This window comes from Eurosta solidaginis, chromosome 3 (assembly GCF_040869045.1).
Source record: "Eurosta solidaginis isolate ZX-2024a chromosome 3, ASM4086904v1, whole genome shotgun sequence".
Taxonomy (NCBI): Eukaryota; Metazoa; Arthropoda; class Insecta; order Diptera; family Tephritidae; genus Eurosta; species Eurosta solidaginis.
In genome coordinates this window covers 234,569,502-234,596,805 of record NC_090321.1, presented here as the reverse complement: position 1 = coordinate 234,596,805, position 27,304 = coordinate 234,569,502, and the positions used below count along the sequence as shown (strand labels likewise).

Genomic DNA, 27,304 nt, shown 5'->3' with positions numbered 1-27,304 from the left:
GGACGCCTTTTCGAGATGTCCCCATTAAGGTGGACCAGGGGTGATTCTATAATGTGTTTGTACGATATGGGTATCAAATGAAAGGTGGTAATGAGTATTTTAAAAGGGAATGGGCTTTAGTTCTATAGGTGAACGCCTTTTCGAGAAATCGCCATAAAGGTGGACCAGGGGTGACTCTAGAATATGTTTGTACGATATGGGTATCAAATGAAAGCTGTTAATGAGTATTTTGAAAAGGAGTGATCCTTAGTTCCATAGGTGGACGCCGTTTCGAGATATCGCCATAAAGGTGGACCAGGTGTCTGCAGAATGTGTTTGTACGATATGGGAATCAAATGAAAGGTGTTACTGAGCATTTTAAGAGGGAGTGGGCATTAGGTCTATAGGTGGACGCCTTTTCGAGATATCGCCATTAGGGTGGGCCAGGGTGACTCTAGAATGTGTTTGTACGATATGGGTATCAAATGAAAGGTGGTAATGAGTATTTTAAAATGGAGTAATCCTTAGTTCTATAGTTTTCGAAATATCGCCATTAGGGTGGGCCAGGTGTGACTCTAGAATGTTTGTACGATATGGGTATCAAACGAAAGGTGTTACTGAGCATTTTAAGAGGGAGTGGGCATTAGGTCTATAGGTGGACGCCTTTTCGAGATATCGCCATTAGGGTGGGCCAGGGGTGACTCTAGAATGTTTGTACGATATGGGTATCAAACGAAAGGTGTTACTGAGCATTTTAAGAGGGAGTGGACACTAGGTCTATAGGTGGACGCCTTTTCGAGATATCCCCATTAGGGTGGGCCAGGGGTGACTCTAGAATGTTTGTACGATATGGGTATCAAACGAAAGGTGTTACTGAGCATTTTAAGAGGGAGTGGGCATTAGGTCTATAGGTGGACGCCTTTTCGAGATATCGCCATTAGGTAGGGACAGGGGTGACTCTGGTATGTTTTTGTACGATATGGATATCCAATTAAAGGTATTAATGAGGGTTTTAAAAGCGAGTGGCCCTTAGATGTATATGTGAAGGCGTTCTCGCGATATCGACCAAAATGTGGACCAGGTGATCCGGAAAATCATCTGTCGGGTACTGCTAATTTATTTATATATGCAATACCACTAACAGTATTCCTGCCAAGATTCCAAGGGCTGTTGATTTCGCCTTGTAGAACTTTTTCATTTTCTTCTACTTAATATGGTAGATGTCACACCCATTTTACAAAGTTTTTTCCAAAGTTATATTTTGCGTCAATAAACCAATCCAGTTACCATGTTTCATCCCTTTTTTCGTATTTGGTATAGAATTATGGTATTTTTTTCATTTTACGTAATTTTCGATATCGATAAAGTGGGCGTGGTTATGGTCAGATTTCGCCCATTTTTTATACCAAGAAAAACTGAGTTCAGGTAAGTACGTGGGCTAAGTTTAGTAAATATATATCGGATTTTGCTCAAGTTATTGTGTTAACGGCCGAGCGGAAGGACAGACGGTGGACTGTGTATAAAAACTGGGCGTGGCTTCCACCGATTTCGCCCATTTTCACAGAGAACAGTTACCGTCATAGAATCTATGCTCCTACCAAATTTGAGAAGGATTGCTAAATTTTTGTTCGACTTATGGCAATAAAAGTATTCTAGACAAACTAAATGAAAATGGGCGGAGCCACGCCCATTTTGAAATTTTCTTTTATTTTTGTATTTTGTTGCATCATATCATTACTGGAGTTGAATTTTGACTTAATTTACTTATATACAGTAAAGATATTAAATTTTTTGTTAAAATTTGAATTTAAAAAAATTTTTTTTTAAAAAGTGGGCGTGTTCTTCATCCAATTTTGCTAATTTTTATTCAGCACATATAGAGTAATAGTAGTAACGTTCCTGCCAAATTTCATTATGATATCTTCAACGACTGCCAAATTACAGCTTGCAAAACTTTTAAATTACCTTCTTGTAAAAGTGGGCGGTGCCACGCCCATTGTCCAAAATCTTACTAATTTTCTATTCTGCGTCATAACGTCAACCCATCTACCAAGTTTCGTCGCTTTATCTGTCTTTTGTAATGAATTATCGCACTTTTTCGGTTTTTCGAAATTTTCGATATCGAAAAAGTGGGCGTGGTTATAGTCCGATATCGTTCATTTTAAATAGCGATCTGAGATGAGTGCTCAGGAACCTACATACCAAATTTCATCAAGATACCTCAAAATTTACTCAAGTTATCGTGTTAACGGGCGGACGGACGGACGGACGGACATGGCTCAATCAAATTTTTTTTCGATCCTGATTATTTTGATATATGGAAGTCTATATCTATATCGATTCCTTTATATATGTACAACCAACCGTTATCCAATCAAACTTAATATACTCTGTGAGCTCTGCTCAACTGAGTATAAACACACATCTATATGTTAGTAAATGAGGGCAAAAGACACTTTTTTCGCAAAATTGTTTTGAAAATTAATGGAAGGGTGTTATATACTTATCACGGCGAATATATTCAACGTAATAACAAACCGAATTCAATTCATTCGCCCTGTATAAGAGTGTCAAATGAAAGGAAATCAGCATTGATTAACTGACAAATTGTTGTGCAAAGCCGTTGTATGGAAAATAATCAAGAAGAATACTGTCGAGGCAAGCATAGTAAAAATAAGGCAGCTGAAATGATTCAGGATCTGGTAGATAACATAAGATTAAGATGTTAATGCTGAATCACTTCTAGGTAGCCAATTCTTAATACCACACGCCCTCTAAGTCATAGCCTTTCCTATAAGAACACCTGCAATATATTCAATAATAACAAAAAAGGCATGGGCACCAATTACTCGTGATGTTCGGTGTGTTTTCGAGTTAATTGGAGCTCTCCTGTTTTGAACTACAAACTTACCAGGAACAAATAATTTCGAGCTTTGCGATTGACTTTTTATTAGTTACAACAGCCACCAACAAGTTATAACTTTACTATCGCAAGCGAATTATTATGGTCGTTTTGTTATTGGCTTGTTATCATCTAAACATCGGCTTCTTACTGACTTGTTAACTGCTGTTGTTGTTATTGTTTTAACGACAAAGACATTCCCTGAAGGTTTTGGGGAGTGTAATCGATGTTGGTAGTCCTTTGCCGGATACAGATCCGGTACGTTCCGGTAACAAAGCACAATAAAGATTCCAACCCGACCATCTCGGGAACGATTATTATGATCACATTAAACCTTCTAGGTCGCCCCACCACCCGTAGTGCCATGAGGAACTTGGAATCTCCAGAGCCACGTCCACTAAACGTGCGCATGATAGATTCATATTAGTAACCGGATTCGCCTCGCGTAGGCCGGGCTGGCTTTTTAACTGTTTGTTCTATTGGTTTCTTATTGGTTTCTTCTCGGCTTGTTATCCACTGATTATAGTATATAGATCTGCCATCTTCTTTATATGAAGTTTTATCTGTATTTCTCTTCGAACAACCCGATAAGTTTCATAACAACCCGATAACTCTCCGATATTAATCGATAACTTTTTGATTACAAATCGATAGCTTCTTTTAAGCAAATCGAAAACTGTTCAACAACAAGTCGATAACTTTTCACGCATATAATAAAATAGGGTTGACTTTCCGATACAAATCGATAAGTTTTCGACAACATTTCCAAATTTTTTTTGAAAAATAATCGATAACTTTCAGATAACGAATCGATACATTTTTTAACATTGCTAACTTGACCAGTTTAGTAGTCATACGAGGTAAAACATCAACCTTATTGATTTGAGTACAAAGGGTTAGAGCTTTTTTATAAAATCCTAAAAATTATCCTTACAATTTAGTATGAAACAACTAAAATTTGCGATGAGTCAACTGTTAACATTAATGTCTTCACAGTATTTTCACTGCACCAAAAGTAAGGCATTAACATATTTGGGCCCTCCCTAATGTATCCACAATGCAACAAATTTAGTTTTTTCTTTAAACACGAATGTTTATCAAAATTAAACTATAAAAGTACAGTTCTTGTTAAAAAAAAGCATGCATTTTTTGATTTTATTATCGCACAGTTAGCAGTAATCACTTTAACTGGCTATTTCCGGTGCATTGACCATCGAATAAAATTTTGGCTTTTTTAGATTTGTGTGCATTTAGTTCAATTCAGTTCAAAGTATTTAAGATTAGTTATTCAACCGTTTACTATGTAAAAAAAATTTTAATGAATTTTTTATGAAACCACATTTTTTCTCTGTAATCAAAGCTTTGAATTCAATTAAATGATTTTTAATAGATCTATTAGGTATTTATTATAACCGTCCTCTCTTTCGAAAATTACGAGTTGCTATGGCAATAGTTTGCACGCAGAAACACTGTCTAAAAAATATTTTTCTCGATTCTATGTATACCAATTAATTTATATGTAAACTAGAAAGGCCGGCAATTGGATAGGTTAGGTTGAATGAATGAATGAGTTCATAATGTGACCAAAAGTTTTCTCAACGACCACTTTATAAAATAACTCCGCCCTCTCGGCATATAAAATAAGCTTTCTAGGACCAATGCTACTTGCTGCGTTAAGATCTGATAGATGCGCCACTCATAATAACTGGAGTCCTAGTCTTGCAGGCCTGCTCGACTTTTACTTCTCTACCCCGCACTACCTACATCTGATGTCACTGGCAAGGCCTACTTTAAAGGCGAGTGACGCTAGACAACAAAGTTCATTTAGAGTACCTCCATCATAAGCCTACAGTTCCCTTTTTTCAAGGATAAGAGTAATTTTGTTAGTTTGAGGGTGTAAGACCTTCACATGAATTTCTGCACTTTGCAGGGTGAATAAAAGGAAAACTTATAAACACATCCGTGAAAACAAAATACACAAAAAAAAATATTTCAGTAAAACTAACATTACTGCTGTAGCAAAGTGATACTTTTTCGATAGAAAATCGACAACTTTTTCATAACATATCGAAAATTTTTCGATAATAAATCGAAAACTTTCCGTAAGTGAATCGATTGCATGCCGAAAACAAATAATCTTTACTCCGGTAACAACTCCATCAATTTCCAATATCTCTTGAGTAGATAGCGATAGTTTAAATATTCGAAGAGGCAGAAGAATTTAACAAATGCATGTTAGTACAAATAAAGTTCCCTGCACAAATTTGGCCTCCGTTCGGTTAACAATTTTTCCTGCTGTTTCTATTCCACCTCTGGATGAGTTTAAGCTAATATTTCATTCACAGTTACAGTTTCGGTCACTATTATGAATTCGATAATGATTCCAGCTTCAGTTTACGGAGGATATTCAATTCATGTATATGTCGCTGTTCCTCATCTCATTTCAGTTTCAATTGCGGTGCTGGTTAAGCTTACAAGTAAAATTAGTGTTTTCATTACGAGTACAATTTCGGTGATTGCTACGGATTCGATAATTCACATTCCAGTGACTCTTCCCGTCTTTGTTCTTGTTTAAGTTTCGATTTATGTTTCGATTTCCATAGCTACTTAGGTTTCGGTTACCGTTTTGTTTCCAGTATAGGTGTCCACTGATGTTTCGGTTTCGGTTGCTTTTTATGTTACAATTTTAGTACGGATTCTAGTTTCAGTTCCAGGTCCGAAATCGCACCACGCACAGCAAAATAGTCAATTAGATGAGCATTCGTATTTCCCCTTTCACACCATAATATTCTTGAATTCAAGTCTGTCGTGACAGAAGCGAATGGGGTGAGAAGAGAGGACAGAGTAAAGCAGCATTCGTACCCTCAATTTATGTAAAGTTGTTTTTCTGCTTGTATGCCATTTTATGTTTCACACTTGCTTTCCAGAAAAATTGATTAAAGTAAACTCGAAGAGAAAGCACAAAAGGGAACGCCAACGGAATTGAGTTCAAGAATTGTATGGTGTAAATCGGGACTATCCCAGTACCCTAAAAGCTATATAATTCGTTAGGAATCGGTGATTAAGAAACATAACATACCAACATGAACTTATCTTCGGCGGATCAGAAAATTAGTAGGTCGGTAATTTGTAGCAAAATATTCGCTAATTAGTTGCAAAGAAAAAAATGCGTCGCTAATTTTAAGTGCTTCTTTTGCGATGCTTCGCTAAGTTCATCTCAAATAAGCAAAGCCCCTCGTAAAAACTTACTTACATTACACTGATCGAATATTTTTTGCGTATTAGGCGCAGAGAAGCTGCGAAAAGAAAGATTGTTTCACTCTTTTCGAAGTGCTTCTTTTTTTTGGCTGCTTCGTGAACTTGGCAAAGCTCTGTCTTATCGGAATACGACTAAGCTGGTATTTTGGTTCGTATTAGGCGCTTATAAGTTGCGAAAAAGAAATTTGTATCACTCTTTTCTAAGGGCATTTTTGGGTGCTTCGTGAACTTAGTGAACCACCCTCATAAAAACTGAATTGCATTAATTGTAATGCGGCTTAGCCGGTATTTTATTGCGCATTAGGTGCCAATCAATTGCCATGGGAAAAATTGTTGCACTCTTTTATAAGTGCTTTTTCTTTGCCAATTTCACGTTTACTAAGCGAAACACCCAAAAAAAGCACTTAGAAAAGAGTGACAACATTTTTCTTTTCGCAGGTAATTAGCGCCTAATATGTAAAAAAATACCAACTTACTTGTATTTCAATTATAGAAGGGTGTCAGTTTTTACGAAACACTCTCTGCTAAGTTCACATCTACTCAGTAAAGTACTTTGAAAAGAACGAAAAACTTTTTCTTTTTGCAAATACATAGTATGCAGCAAAATAATGTCCTATTAATTTTGATTTGCCGAAGGTGCTTCGCTAACTTCAAGTTCATCCTATCAAAGTAAAATCACGAAAAAATAACAAGCTTTTCTTCGATCAATGTTATTTTTTATATTAGATTTTAACGAACTGTCTCAAGCTATAATTGAAGGCTAGTTTTTATGGAAAAACTTGCTCGAAAACATGCTTTATAAATAGTATACTGGAAAAACTAGATATTTCAACAAACATATACATACATACAAAACAACAGGCATTAAATTAAGGTGAACAAAGTTATTGCATCACCAGCTGTGACTTATTATATAGATATAAACACATATGCACGCATTATGTATGTATAATATGGTATTCATATAGTCATGCGAGGAAACGAAGCACTTCCTTTTTTATGTATGAAAAGGAGCAAAAGAATTTATATATCTTTGGATGGGAGTTGTAGCAAGATCTCTTTTATATGAATCACTTCCGCATTTCTACATAAGACGCATACGCCTACCCAAGCGCATACCTATGAAGTAGAAACGCATCCTTTCAAAATACGCACGTAGGTTATTTTTTATGACAATTATTTGCGTCTGCTATAAGGCAGTAGAGGCACAAATGTGCATTGTAAATTGTTTAAAAGCAAATCGCCAGACACCAATAACAATTTTAAAATGCCAACTAGTGTTGTAAAGCTTAGTAAAAAGTATTAGATGTGTGAATATGTACGTATGTAAAAGGCATTTTTTTTTTGTGTGTTTGACTCAATTTACATTTTCATCGCTTTTACACCTGCAAAGGCAACCCCAACAATTTGCGGTGGCACTTGAATTCAAATTGAAAGCAAAACGAGGTGAATGTATGTATGTGCGTGTGTGTGTGTATAGCCATTTTAAATTTATTAAAACCGCGTGTATAATACAAATACATGCATGGAAAAACGTGGCTTAAAGTAAAGCGAAAAAGCTTTTGCTCAGTGTTTTATTATAATTTTATGATTTTTTTTTTCCTTTTGCGTTCAGTCAACCCTTATTCCATATTTGCTTAGGGAGCTGCACGCTTAATGGCTTTAAACAAATAACAGTGGCATATATTAAATTGAAAAATATGGCGGCATTCCTTCGAAGTCGTAAAAGTCTTTGAAGATTGCTTTCGTACCTTTGCTTCGTACTTTTGTATGTATGAAATGAGAGCACACTTTTGTCTTTGGCATCAAAGTGTTCTAAAGCGAATGCCAAGTACTCAAAGCTAACACACAATTTCTTACTTTGAGAAGTTAGCGCACGAACATTAGAGGGTACGTTATTTTTGAAATTTATTTTGGAGATAAATTTTTAATGAAAAATAATTTTAAAAAATACTATAAATAAGAAAAACATATAATATAATAATATGAAAAAAATAAAATATTACAAAATAAAAGAGAATAAAACAAAATAAAATAAAATAAAATAAAACAAAATAAAATAAAATAGAATAAAATAAAAAAAAGTAAAATAAAATTAAATAAATAAAATTAGAATAAAACTGTATTAGAGAAAAATTACAAAGATTATAAACGGCGATAGCTACTAAGTCATGCTTCGGAAAAGGTACCAATTGCAATGCGAGCAGAGGGGCATTCGTATGGCTGAGTAGTATGAAGTAAGAAATTTAGAGATTTCGAGTTCAATACTCAGCTCACGAGAAGGTAGCTCATAAGGAAGTAAAATTCAGAAACATGTCCTAGTAACAATCGCTGTTTTTAGACTTTGTAATTTTTCTCTAATATTAATAACAATAACAATACTATTAAATAATATGAGCCTGTCTCGATTACTAAATACAGAAAAAATAAAATAATAACAATATGAAATAAAATAAAATAAATTACAGAAAAAAATTTATAAAGTAAAATAAAATTTATAAAATAAAAAAATTGATTAAAAACATAAAGTAAAATAAAATAAAATAAATAATAAAATAAAATAAAATAAAGTAAAATAAAATAAAATTAAATTAAATTCAAAAAATAAATTAAATTAGTATAAAATTAAATTAAATAAATTAGATAAAATTAAAAAAATTACATAAAAAATAAAAATAAAATAAAATAAAACAAAATAAATATGTTTTAAGCTGGCTTGTACAACAAAATAAAATGTAATAAAATAAAATAATACAAAATAAAATAAAATAAAGTGAAATAAAATAAAATTAAGTAAAATAAAATTAAATTCATTTAAGTCAAATAAAATAAAAACGATTGAGTATAAGAAATCACAATAAAAAAATTAAATAAATAAAAATAAAACAAACACCGGCGACCAACTAACACACATTTTAGCCTTTCTTTTTATATATATAGATTTTTATTTTTCACACTTCACTATAATATTAAAACGAAATGCAGATTTTCGTTGCTTTTGAAATTCGGCTTAAAAATTACACATGGAACAACTAAACACTATCCAGAATTAAAAAAAAAATGTCATAGTACCTCTAAATCAGGCCCTCGGCGGGCCTGGTGATGTGCTATACTTGATATCATTCGCTATACTATTTTTTATTGATAAGCAGGTTGTTTAATTAAACACCAAGCAATTACACGGAAGTACCACCTGAAAATATGAGTGCCACTGCGTATACGTAACATTTTATTATTACGTATAAACAAATAAAAAAATTTGCAATAAAATAATATTCCGACTATAAACTGAGATATCCTATAAAATATCCTATAACCTATCCTATATTTCAAGATAGATCAAACTACACACGGGGTGCAAAGCAAATTTAAAATCGGTTGAGTAATTTAGGAGACCATTGGCCTCAAACATAGTGAGACGTGTTTTTTATATATTAAGATAATAAAGTAAAATAAAATAAAATAAAATAAGATAAAATAAAATGAAATAAAATAAAATATAATAAAATTAAAACTTAAAATTATGGAGGAGAAAATGCGTGCATATAATGGACACTCTAATGCATAGATGCATATGTTGGCATTGTTCCATTTAAAACAATATTTTCCCAAATATAAAACCACATATGACATGTGCCTTAAAGTCTTTTTTGGAAATAATTCCAAAGCACTTATACGCACGCTACTGGACGTTCTACCTTCGGGATCTTTAAGTTTTTTGTTTTTTTTTTTTTTTTAATAACTTCTTGTTTACATAACCCAGGGCCGGAGCTCTTATATTTAAAGTTCAGAAACTTACAATTCGTATTCAAGTTTTCAGGATTTTCAACTGATATTTAAAAAGTCGCAATCTAAGTTCAGAGAATTACAATTCAAATTCAGAAAATAAAATTCATGTTCAGAAAATTGCAACACAAAAATAAATAAATCCAATTTAAACTCAGAATATTAAAACTAAAGCTCAAAACTTTCAAAAGTAATTCAGAAAATTACAATTTAAATTTAGAAAACTGCAACTTGTGTTCAGATATTCTGGTTCATAATATTATAATTCAAATTCAGAAGTTACAGTTAAAGCTCAGAATTTCCAAAATAAGTTCAGAAAATCACTTGAACTTGAATTGTAATTTCCTGCAAATAAATTGTAATATTCTGATCTTGAATTGTAACTTTTTTAATTTTAAATAGAAATTCTGAACTCGTATGTAAATTTCTGAATTTAACAATTTGATAAGAATTTTAATAATTTAAGCTGTAATATCTGAATTTGAATTTTAACTTTCTGAACTTGGATTTGAATTGCTGCACTTGAATTGTTCTTTCCTGAATTTTTATTGGAAACTCTGAACTTTAGTTGTATTTCTGAACCGAAATTGTAATTTTCTGAGTTTGGATTGACAATTCTGAACTTGAATTGTAATTTTCTGCATATGAATTGTAATTTGCAGAATTTAAATTGGAAGCTCTGAATTTAGAATTTAATTTTATAAACCTAAATTTTAACACTCTCGATATGAATTGCAACTTTCTGATATTTAACTTAAAGTTATATAGCTTTTTTATAATTAAATTTCAAAAAATAAAAAATACTCTTCGGAAAATAAAAAGCTTTCAATTCTAATAAAAAAGCTTTGAATGCTTTACAGCTACAACAACTTGCCAACTGTCAATTCGAAACAATTGCACGTCATATTTTGTAATCATAAATTAGTTTTGATTTTCCAGCAAGTGACTTTGAAAAAAAAAGAAATAAAAAAGAACAACACATTGCTATGCAATCATTTTGCGATAAAAGAGATTTCTAAAAAAAAATCTAAAAAGCATTCCTTTATTTTATCGTACATACATATGTATGTGTGCACTAACGATATCTGCATTGTAAAAAATGTCAAAATGACAACATCACTCAACAGTATTGGGAAACCACTCTTTCTCTGAATTTGAGCAAAATGATTGAATTTTGTTTAAGTGTGTGAGGAGCTTTATATGGAAAACAAACGTCGGCAAATATATCGCTTAATGCAAAACGAAGAAATACAAACTTTCATGTTAATGAATGTTTGAAGTGAGAAATTATCACAAGACGATTAACATTCAAAAAGTGTATACGAACTTTATTATGGTCTGCTAAAAAGTACAGAATCTCAGAGAGATGCAATGCCAATATTCAGACCTTAAGCGTGAAATCCTACTTAAATATATATCCTTGCATACACCTTGGCTATATAATTTCCTTCTACACTTCCGTGTCATTCTTTAGTTCTACTTTAATATACAACGAGAATAAAGCGAAAAGGAAGTAACACGTCAATATAAGGTTTAGGTTTAGGTTCAACTGGTCGGTCCATAAAGACCTCACATAGACAGAATATGTCCATCATGTTACCAGATCTTTGTCTCTTTTAGATTCCTGCAAGATGGATTTGAATGTCTACTGTTGATTTATCGAGTGCTGCACACTCCGTTAATAACTCGTCGGCCTTTTCATTACATTATATCCCTTTATGACCGGAACCCAGTATGGATATACATACATACATATGGTCCGGTCTAAGCGAAGTCTCTACAATACTTGTTATTCCAGGACACCCCTCGTTCATGTAATGTTTGAAATTATTGCCTTGATCGCCCCCTGACTATCTATATATACATATGTTGATGGGACTGCAGCTTAAGCACACATTCTTACGAATTACTTCACTGATTTGGCATCCCGTAAGGTGTACTACTTTCTGGGTCGATCTATTCCGTTAATTTTGTGCCATCGGCACATACGTTTACAATCCGCCAAATTCTAAATATTCCCTCGGAATTTTGTTCTCGCGAATTTTTTCTTCCCGCGGAAAAATTCCTCCAATTCTTTTCTCCTAGGGAGAACAATAATTGGGGAATAGGAATTTCGAATTTTCGAAGTCAGCTGTTTTGTCAATTGAAATTTCGTTGCGCATTTCTTATTTTGTTAAAAAAATTTGAAAGTTTAATTATTGTTGCAAATTTGTTTGACATTAAGAAATAAAATATAAATAATGCCACAGTATGGCATTTCATGTAGTATTCACTGAAATGACTAATGAATTGGTGCCACAGCAACATCAACAGAGGAGCATAAGAAGAAGAAGACGGTGGGATAACACAAATCCGCCGGAGATGCGTGCTTCCATTCAGCAAAGCAATTTCCTGGCGGCCAAGTCGAGTTGAATTCGTCTTTCGTCATATGCCAAAATCTATTTAAGTCTTCTTAAAAAATCCTTGCGAAATTTCTGGATGGCTGTATCAAATATACCAAGAGCTATTCCGTTGCTTGTGATATACTTTTCAACTTAAAATAAAGAATATTGTGTTAGAATGTACATATTTTAGCATAAATTTGTACAGATAAGTGTTCTTTCTAAAAAGAACCAATTTCCTTTAACTATTTTGATGTATTCCCTTTAACTTAACAAGTGAAAAAACTTCTAAGAAGTGGCAGAGAAATCTCCCTCTCACTCACATTCATAATACCTACTTTTCTTCCATAACCGGTTTCCGCTTTTTCTTACATTGTTCAGAATAGGAGGAAAGCGAGAAGTGAAAAAACTCACAAGGGATTTTTATTTAGAATACGAGGAATGGGAGAAGGGAAAAAACTCGCACGAAATTTTTCTTTAGAATTGGGCTAAATATGTCCGCTATTTCAGCACCCTTGCGCCAACTCTCCTGCTTTATTGTGGCCCCAAAGTCCCTTTCGAAGCTCAGATACTGTAGTATGTAGTTCGTTTGCCATATATTTAATGGTGCTTTACTGCTATGACTATACGGCCTGCTTTCAAGCTTCTCCGAGGCTTTAAGCTGCTAGCGCTCTATACTTTTGGCCATGAAATCTGCAGGTGGGATGTGCAGAATGGCATGCAGTACTGTTGTCGGTGTAGTTTTCAGATTTAAACTCTTCTATAATATTTGTTGTGTAAAACTTGCACGTAGGAAACTCCTCGGATCGTCAGCTGCTATTCGCGGAATGTTTTCCTCATTTTGGTTAAGTGTTTTTGTTTTTAGTGCTTAAGTTATTGACTGAAGTACAGTAAGGAGCCAACATAGCATTGTGTTAGAAGCAAAAATCCCAGTCATCGCCCATTGTAATGACAAATATCGTTTTGCTGAATTCCACGTATTCTTAGCAGCTACTTGGGCAAACTATGTTGTAGCCATTCTCTTAACTTGTAGAAGAAAATTTAAATGTGATTTCACCTAACAAAAAGAAAATACTTTTAATATACATATCTGCTTTGCATATATCTAAGCTTTACGTATTTATGGTAACTACTTAATCATTGTCCTTAAGCCTCCTTAAAAAGAGAGCCAACGAAGAAGATATGAGACTCTCAAAAAGTGCTTATTTTAAGTAAATCAAATATTGATTGATTGACAGTTGAAAAAGTAGACTTTTTCTACATATGCCCGTCAAAATACGTGCGTCTGCAGACGCCATCAAAAATAAGCCGTCTCATATGAGCATCTGTGCATGAACATTCTTATTTTAACGTCATTGATCTACCATTTGCTCTTTTGATAGATAAGCTGTAGCCAAATATGTGGCGTAGATTAATGACTACAAGAAAGTACTTATACCATTTATTTTTCCATTCAAAAGTTTCAAGCTGAACAATTGAGTGGCTTTATGTGCTAAGTTTGCAGTATAATGCATTGCTGGGTTAATTGCGTAAAGCATTAGGTAAATAATGGAAACATAACTTAAAATTTTAAATTTCATAAGATAGTATTGTGCAATGAAGAACAATGGAGACAATTTAAAATATCAAGCATAGGCAACATTTCAAAGAAGGGAACATTTTCTTATTACAAATACTTGAGTTTCAAATTAAGCTGCGTAACAATTAAAGGTTAGTTGATTAATTAATAATTATCCTGCTCTAAGCTGCCTATAGTTAAACCCCTACGAAGTGATCTCACGCTTTAGTCAAATTTATTGCTTTGACTTTACTTTTACGCTTATTCCTCGAGTTACTCTTACTCTTAGTCTGACTCTCCCTCCCACTTTTTCTTTTACTCCTACTCTTACTTTTACACTTACTCTTACTTGTACTCTTACTTTGACTTTGCTTTTACTCTTGTTCCTACTTTTTTTATTCTTACTCTTATTCTTACTCCTACCTTTAGCCTATTACTCTTACTCTTTCCCTTGGTCTTACTCTTTCTCTGACTCTTACTCTTAGTCCTACTTCCGCTCTTATTCTTACTCTTAATCTTCTTCTTACTCTCTTTCTTTCCCTTTATTTTACTCTCACTCTTATTCTTAATATTTCTCTTACAGTTGCTATTACTCTTGCTCTTCCTCCTACTATTAGTTTTACTTTTACTCTTTCTCCTACTCTTCATTTCATTCTTGCACTTCCTCTGCTGCTTCCTTTCCCTCTGTCTTCACTCCTTCTTTATTTCATATCTCAATATTTTGAAAACCAGGTTACCAAAAACAGTAGAAACAGGGTTAAAGTACATTTTTGGGTCAAATACATACTTAACTTTCATTACATTTTATCACTTAAGCTCTTTCCATATAAACAAAATTTCACTAGGGATGCTCTTGGACTCGCTCTTAATTCTGTCCTCTGATTCTGCCTTACACTGTCCCTGTTCCCGTCCCTGTAGCATAAAACGAGTGAAGTTTAGAAGCACTATGTCGTTTGTTTCTTTTCTCTAAGCATAAGCCATAGTCTAGCAATGCACAGACAATTGAATAATCTAATTTAACAAGTTTTTATTAAAATTACTACAATATTACCCTTATGTTATTTTGTGGCAGACATATGTCATTTTAATACTTTGGCCCGGTTTTTCAGTAGTTGGTTAATCTAAGCTTAAAATAAGTTTGCTTAAACTCTAGTCAAATTTAAAACTCCAATTAAACCACTGAGCAGTTTTTCAGTCACAGTTTAAGGCCGCTCTTCTTCTTACTCTTAATCTTCCTCTTACTCTCTTTCTTTCCCTTTATTTTACTCTCACTCTTATTCTTAATATTTCTCTTACAGTTGCTATTACTCTTGCTCTTCCTCCTACTATTAGTTTTACTTTTACTCTTTCTCCTACTCTTCATTTCATTCTTGCACTTCCTCTGCTGCTTCCTTTCCCTCTGTCTTCACTCCTTCTTTATTTCATATCTCAATATTTTGAAAACCAGGTTACCAAAAACAGTAGAAACAGGGTTAAAGTACATTTTTGGGTCAAATACATACTTAACTTTCATTACATTTTAACACTTAAGCTCTTTCCATATAAACAAAATTTCACTAGGGATGCTCTTGGACTCGCTCTTAATTCTGTCCTCTGATTCTGCCTTACACTGTCCCTGTTCCCGTCCCTGTAGCATAAAAAGAGTGAAGTTTAGAAGCACTATGTCGTTTGTTTCTTTTCTCTAAGCATAAGCCATAGTCTAGCAATGCACAGACAATTGAATAATCTAATTTAACAAGTTTTTATTAAAATTACTACAATATTACCCTTATGTTATTTTGTGGCAGACATATGTCATTTTAATACTTTGGCCCGGTTTTTCAGTAGTTGGTTAATCTAAGCTTAAAATAAGTTTGCTTAAACTCTAGTCAAATTTAAAACTCCAATTAAACCACTGAGCAGTTTTTCAGTCACAGTTTAAGGCCGGCTTTGCTGTAGGCTTTTTTATACGGCAACATTGGTTTTTTATTATCGAGATAATTTGTAGATACGACAACAACTGAATTTCGCTAACCAAGCAAACATTTAAAAGATATTTCTCAAGAGAAATATATATCTCGTTCCGGAGGTTATATCCAACATCATTATCTAGTTATTCTTAAACCAGATAGTTTTCTAGTTGATATACAACTTCGTTCTCCAATCGCTCTCCAGCATTTGAGAAATTTTGTAAAATTTACAGTTATTGCGGCGATCTCCAACGTCATAAGCAATTTCAAATTATTTACAACCTTTGAGAGATTTTGATATATGTACAGTTCTCAAATGAATATTCAAAACGTTTCTCCATTTGATATCCTACATTGGACATCGAGTTGACGTAAAGTTTAAAAAAATCTCCAAGGGGGTACCACCAAAGCCAACAGCTATTTATTGTGAGAAATAAACCCTGATTGATACCAGTAATGAAACGTAATTTATCAAAAATTAATCATATATATTTTATTTTACTTTCGTGAAAATACTGTAGTATTGGAATCTCACACTTGAGTCCAGTCAAAGAACTACAAGTTGGGAACTATCCTTTTTCAAATTAAGTAATAGCATTTTGCGCTTTATAAAAAATTTACCTTTTGCTGAGTACACTATGATTCTCGAGTTTAGCCACTGTTTCGTAGCCACTCTTGAGATTTTAGAAGTATGCCTAGTTATGAACATGAGCTCTAATTGTGCTCAAGCCCAAATGCTTGTTGGGTATATTCGAGGCCATTTTGAACGAACGCAAGTCACCGATAGGTTAACTAGAGTTTAACCCAGCCAGATCGTCCGCTTAAGCTCAGCTTAAACTTCAGTTAAATTAGACTGAAAAACTGCAGAATGAGTTTAAGCGATGCACAATACTATCAAATAAGAAACTGAGCTGAACTTGTACTGAAAAACAGGGCATAAATTAGAAAAATCGGCTCAGGATATCGCCTGTTTTGCTCAAAGAACTGCAGATGTTTTAATTTTATATATAGTAAGAATGAGTAAACAGTTAAGCATACCTAACACTTGCCATGTATTTAAAAAGATTTTTTCTGCCTACGTTGAAAGTACCAAAACAGACAGTTGATGATGGTTAAATGACATCAAAAACCACAACATAAACATTATCAACATTTTAAGCTATGCAGACACACACATGTAATATATACACATTATATATATATATATATATATATATATATATACTAGAAGACCCGGCAGACGTTGTCCTGCCCTAAATTTGGTATATCTGCATCCATTTTAATAAGTTTTTTCCGTCTGACTCTGCCCTCCCCCCCTCTTCACTTTTTCCTAATCCTTTTATTCACTCCTCCCTCCGTATTTTTCGCTTCATCTATCTCCATCTTCGTCTCATTCTATCTCTTTCTCAATCTACTTCTCCTTCTCTCTTTTCTCTTTTCTCTTCTCTCAATTTCTTCTCATTCTTCTGCATCCCTTATTGCCTGTCCCAGAAGGTGGTATGCATTTTATTCCAGTCCCAGTCCCAGTCGCACTCCGAGTCTCAGTCCCAGTCCTAGTCATAATCCCAGTCCCAGTCCGTCTCTGGATAATATATTACTCTGTACTAAAGCACTCATCAACAGCTTTCATTTGATATCCATATTGTATAAATACTGTCTAGGCGTTCACTGGCCCACGTTTTGGCCTATATCTCGAGACCCTAGTCGCCCAGAGGTATGAAGATTATTCTCTAATAAAGCACTCATCAACAGCTTTCATTTGATATCCACATTCTATAAACACATTCCAGCTTGCATTTGATATCCATATTCTATACACACATTCTAGGGGTACCCAGGTCCACGTTTTCGCCTATATCTCGAGACCCGAGTCACCCAGTTGTATGAAAATTACCCTCTACTAAAGCACTCATCAACAGCTTTCATTTGATATCCATATTCTATAAACACACTCTGGCGGTACCCGGGTCCACGTTTTGGCCTATATCTCGAGACCCTAGTCACCCAGGGGTATGAAAATTACCCTCTACTAAAGCACTCATCAACAGCTTTCATTTGATATCCATATTCTATAAACACACTCTAGGGGTACCCGGGTCCACGTTTTCGCCTATATATCGAGACCCTAGTCACCCAGTCACCTATCCTATATTTCAAGTTAGATCAAACTACACACGGGGTGCAAAACAAATTCAAAATCGGTTCAGTAGTTTGGGAGTCCATTGGCCTCAATAGTGTGACACGTGTTTTTTTTTTTTTATATTAAGATATATATATATGTATAAACCAACTGACACCAGCATGGCTAGCAACCTGTACTCATATCTATACAAAACACCGAAAAGGCGAGAACTACAATATCATGCTTTTTGACGTTGGCAACAAACACAACCAATTGCTTAAAAATACATGTTGATATGTTTGTGTGTATTAAAGCACTCATTCTGTGTTGACTTTTGAGTTTTGCAAAGAAGAGTTAAATCGACATGTAAAATCCCAAAAGCAAATAACTCTTGAAAGGTACAACTAGAGCAAACAGAGGAAGGAGACAGGTCTTTCGATGTGCTTACAAAATGATGAACACCTCCTACATATACATAGCTCTGACTGTGCATATGTGTGTATGTGTATACATGAGTATACGTATGTATTTATTGAGTATGGTGAGAAAACTAACTGACTCACATGCCACGGAAGCTGTTAGCCAAACTACTAAAGGATTTAACGGATGTTGGCTAAAGCTTGTCTACAAACACATTTACATATCCGTATAAACATATTTGTATATGAAGTAAATGTTTAAGTCGATATGTTGATGATAATAACATCGAACATGATGCTGTGTTGCAATGGATGTAGAATAATACTCACACAATTTCGTGTATAAATATTTATATTGCTCAAAAATAAATGAATTAAAAAAACTCCAATTGAGTATTTAATTGTAAGCTTTGGTGGTAACTAAAGAGGAAAATTGCAGTTGACTCAAGTTTGGTCAATGCTTTTGGTAATTTATGAAATACTATTAAAATGTCTGTGCTCTACATGAGTGTGTTGTACATAGCATAGAGCATTGATTTTTAGTAGAGAAACAATGTAAGAGAGAGGCATGAAGATGGAAGGGAGACAGAAGGAAAGGAAGCAGCAGAGGAAGTGCAAGAATGAAATGAAGAGTAGGAGAAAGAGCAAGATTAAAAGTAAGAGTAAGAAGAAGAGCAAGAGTAATAGCAAGTGTAAGGGAAAGAGTAAGAATAAGAGTCAGAGTAAAGGAAAGAGGAAGAGAGTAAGAGGAAGATTAAGAATAAGAGTAAGAGTAGGAGTATAAGTAAGAATAAGAGTAAGAGTCAGAGAAGGAGTAAGATCAAGAGTAAGAGTCAGGGTAATAGGTTAAAAGTAGGAGTAAGAATATGAGTAAGAGTAAGGTTAAGAGTAAGAAAAGCGTAGGAATAAAAGAAAGAGCAAAGTCAAAGTAAGAAAACAAGTAAGTGTAAAAGTAAGATTAGGTTTAAGAGAAAAAGTGGGAGGAAGAGTGAGACTAAGAGTAAGAGTAAAACAGGAGTAAGAGTAAAAGTAACGAGAAAGTAACAATAAGACCAAGAGTAAACTTGGCAAAAGGGACAAGAGTAAGACTAAGAGTAGGAATATTGGTAATCATCATCATCATCATCAAGAAAAAGAGTGAAAGAGAAAGGAGACAAGGAGAATATAAAGAGAGGGGTAGGGGGATTTTAATAATAATTATAAGGAGATGGGAAGGGAAGAGCCAAGAAGATATAAAATAATAAGCAGGAGGAGAGGTAGATGGGGAATGAGAAGTACAGTGAGAGTAAGATTAAGAGACTAAGAGTAGGAATATTAGTAATAGAAACAGTGAGAGTAAGATCAGAGAAAGAGTGAGAGGAAGAGAATGAGTAAGAAGAAGAGTATGAGTAAGAGGAAGTGCAAGAAAAATAGAAATAACTGGAAGTGGAAGTGGAAGAGAACGGAGACGTGGAAGAGTGTAAAGAGAGAAAGGATAGGGGGAGGTTAAAAATAATATGGAGAATGAATAATAGAAGGAGAAGGAAAAGGAGAAGTGCAAGGTTAGAGAGAATCAGAAAGATATGAAAAAGGGAGAGAAAATAGAGAGCGGAAAATAGGATAAGAGAAAACGACATAAGTGCACGTTTATTAGAGACTAGGCCACTTCTCGATGCTTGGGGCAATGCTACCAAACAACCTATTTTTGCGAGACATTAATGTGCTTCGCGCTATCAGCATTTGGCTGTTGCCTTAATGTCGTGTTAATGACTTTTCGACCTCCCTTGAAACTGCTAGCTATAAATATAGCTTACGTTTTATCGAAATTATTTGAGAAAATATTTCGAGCGCTTGTCGGCTTTTCCTAAGATTATCGAGTTTCGAAATACTTGTTAGCTCGCGAGCTTCTCAACATTCAATTTAAGCGATGCATGTGTAGTGTAAACAATTACGATTTCTTCTTGAGCACAATCGAAGATTTCTCCAATATAGTGTCAATACAGCGACTAAAATTAACGTCTATAGGCTCACCAACTTTACTTGATACGGGAATCTCACGAGAAGCGAGTGAACACATTCGCAAGTTTCGAAATTCTTGCTTGTATTCAAAAAGAAATCGTTAGCTCTACCTATGAATTAATTATAATATATTGTACATATTTACTTTGGAGACATCCTAAAATACTATTTTGTATACCGAGTTCGCATACTTTCACTACTGGGTACGCATACATCCTTCAAAGTTAGTGAGCAATTTAGAGCTGTTTTAAACGGCAAAGTGTAAATGTGCATTAAAAGATCTTAAAGCTGCTCTGCTTTATCTATTCAAATATATGCGTTATTTATGAGATAATACACTTCCCTACGAAAGTAGCCTTTTAACCAAAAAATAGTTTGAGAGGCAAAAGTTTGTTTGCATAGCTCGTTGTATTGTCATGTATGTGGTATGATGCCTTTATCTCTATTAGAAAGCAGCTTCTTGTGAGGGATGCGATTAAAATTACTAACAGTCTCTTTTTATTGGAATTGATCCTTGATCATACAGTTACAAATGCAATGTGTATGACACAGCACATAGTTGCATACATTGGCTTTGGATGGCTGCATTTTGGAACACTGGGCTTGTGAATGAAGCTTACAATGTGCTCTGCTTTTAAGTATGTCAGACAGGCAATGAAAGTTCAAAAGGCATAAATTTGTAAAGTTAAATGGAAGAAGTCATATTCGTATATGTAACAAATCAACTTAAATGTAAAATTGCTTATCCGCTTACGGTTATTAATTATTTGTTATTTCTATGTGCATGGCAGAGTCAAAAGGCAAATTAAGGCGTCGAAAGTTGGTAAAGACTATTTTAACAGCGTTCAACATTTTACTGTACTACGTCTACACTTGTGAATGGTAATAATTTTTCACGATTCCAGCTTGATTGCTGTTGTGTGAGTGACGCAATAGCGCTTGAAGTTTCCTTTTTATGCCTTTCATGAACATGAAATGGTATATTAACTTTGGTCCGATGTTTGTAACGTTGAGAAATATAGAAGATAGACTCACCATTAAGTATACATACCGAATTGATCAGGGCGACGAACTGAGTTAATATAGCCATGTTCGCATGTCCGTCCGTCTGTCCGTCAGTCTGTCTGTTTGAACGCAAACTAGTCCCATACATTTTGAGATATCTCAATGAAATTTGGCACAAGGATGCATTTTTGTATTATATTAGACATTTGTGGGATCCGGTAGGATCGGACCACTATAACATATATCTCCCATACAACCGATCGTTCAGATAAGACGATTTTGGTCATTCCTGCCGCAATTTAGAAAGTATGAACGTGAAACTCGGTGATATATATTCTAATATATCATAGAAGATATCCTGAAAAAATCACTTTGATCGAAGCTATATATAGTTATATCCCAGACAACCGATCGTTCAGATAGAAAGATTTTTCGCCACTTCTCCCTTAATTTAGAAAGTATAAAAGTGAAACTCGGTGATATATATTTTAATATATCATAGAAGATTTTCTGAAAAATCACTTTGATCGCAGCTATATATAGTATATATCCCATACAACCGATCGTTCAGATAGAAAATTTTTTTGGCAATTTCTCCTTTAATTTCCAATATAAAAACTTTAGACTTGGTGATATTTATTCTAATATATCATAGAAGATTTCATGAAAAAATCGTTTCGATCGGAGCTATATATAATATATATCCCATACAACCGATCGTTCAGATAGACAATTTTTTGGCAATTTCTCCTTTAATTTCCAATATAAAAACTTTAGACTTGGTGATATTTATTCTAATATATCACAGAAGATTTCATGAAAAAATCATTTCGATCGGAGCTATATATAATATATATCCCCTACAACCGATCGTTCAGATAAGGGGGTTTTTTGCCAACTTTTATATTTATCTTAAAATCGTTTAGGTAGGTACATCTGTTCACTACATTGTAACGAATTTACTGCAAATCCTCTTATTTGCAACCTTCTGCTAAGTTCGAATCACTAAACTGTTGATTAAATAACTCCAATATTTAATAATGCAAACTGGCCTTTATTAAAATACTTCACAATAAATAACTCTACTATTGCTCGACAGATAGCGTGCTTAATCAAAACTGATTATTGCACCTCTACTGGTGTCACCTTTTTATACTGTTTGGTTTACTCGTTGACATTTCTAGGCGGTTCTGTTCTAGAAACTACTAGTTGGTTATCTGCTATAAGTTTCTCAGCTATAACTACAGATGCACAATTTTTATAGCTTCTCTCACAGCTCATGCGCGTGTGTTTGTTAGCGACACTTCCACAATTATATTGCATATCTCAGATAAGATATCTGCATGTGTTTGTGCGTTGCTTCCCCGCTTCGTGTACGTACATATGTGTAGACATAATGATTGACTTATTGATGTGCATCAAGTCACTGCTTAGCATCGGCTTAGAGATGGCGGTACCTCTTAGTGTTGCTAATATTCGTAACAATATATTTCTTATCTTATACAGCTCATTATTTGTAGATTACGAATGGGATAAGATTATTGTTCAACCCCATTCATGAAAGGTATTAAGACAGTCCCGTCCTTACTTGTTTAATATTTCTTTAGTCATAGATTATGAGCATCCCCCTAGAGAGGGTAGAGAAGAGGAAACCCTTTAGAAAGTAACACACTTGTACAACTTCCAGAAACATGTAGCAGGAAGACTTGTGCAGCCTAAAGATGTTGCTACCTATAGAGTGGTTGGAGGAGTGTAACAATGCCTTATCAAAGGCGCTGACAAATGCGTACAACAAAGCTTGTCCTCTGAGAAGACTCAAGGGAAAGGAAGAGCCACCATGATAGAGTAAAGAGTTGAGTCTTCTTAGAGAGCAGGTAAAGCAGTAAATCGAGGAGTGCTGGGTAGAATAACGAGATAAGTTAAGGTCCAATAAAATAAACGCGAAGTGAGGAGGTCAAAGGGGTTTCATGGAAAAATTTCTGTGCGCTCATAGAATGCTCCAGCAAAACGGCGAGATTGAGGAAAGTCCTATCTGTGGGAAATATAGTTCAGGGGCTGATAAAAAACGACGACAGGGAATGAACACATAGTAGTGAGGAGTCCCTTGAGGGGCTAAATAACGCGCATTTCCCATTAGCATATGATACAGAAGAGTTGTGTAACAACATCTGCACTCCAAATACGAAGTGAGCAGCAGCAGGATTGGTGAAAAATATCAAAATTTGAATGGGCGATAAAACCTTTCTTTCTTGGAGAATGGCTCGACTAGCATTCATTCCGAAAGCCGGAAGAACTAATCATATGGTACAGAAACACAGCAGGCCTATTAGTTTATCATCTTTTTTATGCTCAAAGTCTTAGAGAGATTAATAAATAAATAAAACATGAATGAAGCATTACTCATGAATACAGAGACAACTCTAAAATACCAGTAATATACCCTAGGTATTTATTTTGGGTATCTCCGCGCTTTCAATGTCTCGAAACGAGCAATCCTGGTCAGTCTCAATTCGATTGAAGTACATCAGGCCTTTATAAAATGGACTGGCTCCATGGATTGGCTCCATCTGCAAAATGATCACGTCGGAATGTGGTCTGTGCTAGATCACAAGCCGCGTGAACAGAAGAACGCCGCAAGGTGGGGTATTATCGCCAATGCTGTGGACGCTGGTCATTAGGCAATTGCTTGGAGGGTTTGACGGAGGACTAGGCAGATTCACGGCGTATGCAGATGACGTTTCAGTCATCATATGCGGCCGATATCTATCTACAATCAGATCTGTAATGGCTCAGACGCTTTGAGATGTACATGCTAGGAATATAAGGTCCTGATTGGACTAAGGCTACGCTTGAAGTGGTAACCTTACAAGAAATGAACAACACTCAGTATCTAGGAATTATATTAAGTAGTAAGTTTTCGTTGAAATTCCATGTGGAAGAGGGAGGGAAGAAACCCACCGTGGCACTGTATGCATGCAAGAGAATGCTTGGATGCACGTGGGTCTTATCGTCCAAACTCTCTCACTTATTATTTATGGCAATTGTCAAGCCCATACTTTACTTCGGGGTCCAAGCTTGGTGGACATCCATACAGAAAGGTACATTTACCAAAAAAATTTAGTATGTATGCAGATTATCAATTGTTGGCATAACGAGAACCCTTAAAACTCAACTTAAGGCGATAGAAGGTAACGAAAAGGCTGACGAGTTGGCAATGGAGAGCGTAACTCTCGATGAATCGACGGTAGACGTCTCAATCTATTTGGGAGAAACCAGCAAGCAAGAAAGGCGCGAAGCGTTAGACTCACAAAGTTGCTAATATCTCTTAGGAGAGAAGACTTAAAGCTCACGATCAAGGTAGCAATTGAGCTAGGTCCTAAAAAAGTTCAACTATTTCCCAAGAGGAAGGAATTAATCTATAATATAAATCTTGGCACCTTAGTGGAGTTTTTCGTTAGGTCGTCCAGCAAATTCTAGTAACACTAACTTAGTTATAGACTAGTGTTCTAACTTGTTTGCTATTATACTACTGGGTAGTTACACAACACCACAAAAAAGTATAATTTTCATTGCTTTTCAATTTAATCAAACAAAATGTGCGGTTGTGTCGGCGGCGGCATTTTAGCTTTGATTTTATGGCCATCATTCATAGCTACGCTCGCAATTTGGCCACCTTTCTACCCACACACACACAAATACATACACACACCCCTACATAAAAAAAAATCTATGCAATATTGCATTACGTTGGTTTTATATTTCAACATCGTTCATAACTATCGACGAACGGGTGAATATAACAGTATTTATTGCAGCATAACATTTTATTTATAAGTGTTATTGGCTCAATTTACGAATGATGGCGCCATGGCGCAGAGAAAGGCTGACAAAAAATCAAGCGAGAGTAAAATGCAAGGTGAATCTGAGATATGAGAGGAAATTTAGTATCTCCTTTTATTTGCAAATGTTATGTGAAATAATATTTCTTTAGCGATTTAAGTTCAGTAAAATTTATAGTGTCATGAGCATTTTGTTAACTTTTCTTTTAAGCAATAAAATCACTTACCAAATTACATATTGTTATACTGATGCTCTTTTTAAGAATGCTATATATATGAATTTTTAAGCTGAAATACAAACCTGCAAAGAGAAATGGAAATAAAAAATTTTTATTAGGTTTGATATTAGTGAAGAATTTAATTAGGAGAGACACTAAAAAAAAGATTATTCCAATTGAAGAAAAGCGCCTAAAAGCATACAATATTTATTCTTATATGCATAAGTAAGTGACATATGACTTTATGCTGCATACTTTAAGGCGTTAAGGCAGCTTGTTTTGACTATACATTGCAATTTTCTGCAAATGATTTTTTAATACATACTTTTATGTGTGAGGCCTTAAAGTATGCCACATTTAATAAAGCTATAATATTGGAGTTTGCATAATTTTATACGCCTTATAATTTGTATACAGCCTGTCTGCAGTGGTGTGTTGGTAGGAAGTCCTGGGCAAAGCCGCACAAACAATTTAGAAAAAGGGTTCTTAATTCACACAAAAATACCTGAGCTTACAATTGCGAAATCGTACGAGAAACCGTTCATTACAGTTCAGACTTGAATTGGGATATCGGCTGTGATAACGCTCTTTAAATTTGTTGTTTTTCAAAATTCGTTGATTTTGCAGCAAGAAAAAAAATTATTCGAGAATTTATGGGTTTTTTGTGTTTGACTCAAGGCTCACGATGGGCATACTAATTTAACACTGCCTTCTGGTGTTACATACTTGTAAGTTAGACCTCGTCAGTACCACAGATGTAGGAAGTCAGAGCTGCAGGAAGAAACTGTTGAGCATGTTCTGTGTTCGTGTCCTGCGCTCGCCAGGTCAAGGCTTCAGCTATAAGGGGCGGCAGTGTTGCCAGGCTTCGAGGCAGCAACTAAACTCAGAGAAAAAATCGTGCTAAAAGGAACTAAACAAGTTCAAAATTAAGAATATTCGTTGACAAAAGTCTACTAAGTACGTTTTATCTTAACTCGTGATCGATGGGCTTGTTTTAAAAACAGTTTTTCAAAGCACACCGTTCGTAGTTTATGACCAGTTAGGTTTTGATTTGTGAACCTTCTGTGCTCATTTCAAGCAGTACTTGGGCTTGATTTAAGATTTTTCGTTCATACGCTTCGAGAACGATTTATGGTTGATTTAACATTTTTCGGTCTCAATTCAAGAACGGTTTATGCTTGATCTTTGGGGGGAGTGGGAAGGTAATTTTTTCTATTGGTACCCATTTATTTTTTTTTTTATTATTAATTTTTTGTCATTAATAAAAAATATTAATAACAAAAACACTATTATTAAAATCCAAAAGATGAAAAAACGCATAAATTGCATTTTTTTATGTATTTCTCTTATAGAGAAATTTTTCTTATTTGATGATGCAATCTGAATATATACTTAAAACATTTCATAACAAGTTTGAGAATTAGCTGTACATATGTGAATGGAACTGGTTGAAAAATAAGAGTTAAGAAAAATAGAACATAAAAAAATTGTTTTAAAAAACTTCAGAGTTTGACGGTGATTGAACTCGCGCCACACGATCGCAACCTCAAGATCATAGCCGCTCGGCCACTACAACTGCTTGATAGCTTGTGCCAAATGGTGTATTTAACATTGTAGTGCACACGAGTTGTACCGTTTCTTTTTCCTTGTACTTAATTTAAGAACATCGGTCTCATTAATAGAAAATTTGTTCATATTCTAAGACCAGCCGTTCTCTTTTCTAGAAAATGGTGTGAGTTCAAGAACAAGGTTGTTGTTTTATGAACAGGTCGTTCCTTTTTCAAGAACAAAAAAGTAAGAACATGAAAAGCTTGAATTGAGTCCAGTTGTGCTGGATTTTAGAACGGCGTTTTTCTCTGAGTGTAATCTAAGTCCTAAATAACATAAATA

The 27,304-nt window shown here is 34.5% G+C and overlaps 1 long non-coding RNA gene across 3 annotated transcripts in view; it reads right to left on the bottom strand.

The window, feature by feature from the left end:
• LOC137245248 (uncharacterized) overlaps positions 1 to 27,304 on the bottom strand; it is a 563,221-nt gene that overhangs the window by 93,874 nt on the left and 442,043 nt on the right. Inside the window, exon 3 of one of the 3 annotated variants that reach the window (XR_010951276.1) lies at positions 22,211 to 25,497. The exons of the other annotated variants lie outside the window; for them this stretch is intronic. This is a non-coding gene — a long non-coding RNA (uncharacterized lncRNA). Of the gene's footprint in view, positions 1 to 22,210; positions 25,498 to 27,304 lie in introns of those variants that run through there. 3 annotated transcript variants of the gene reach the window in all.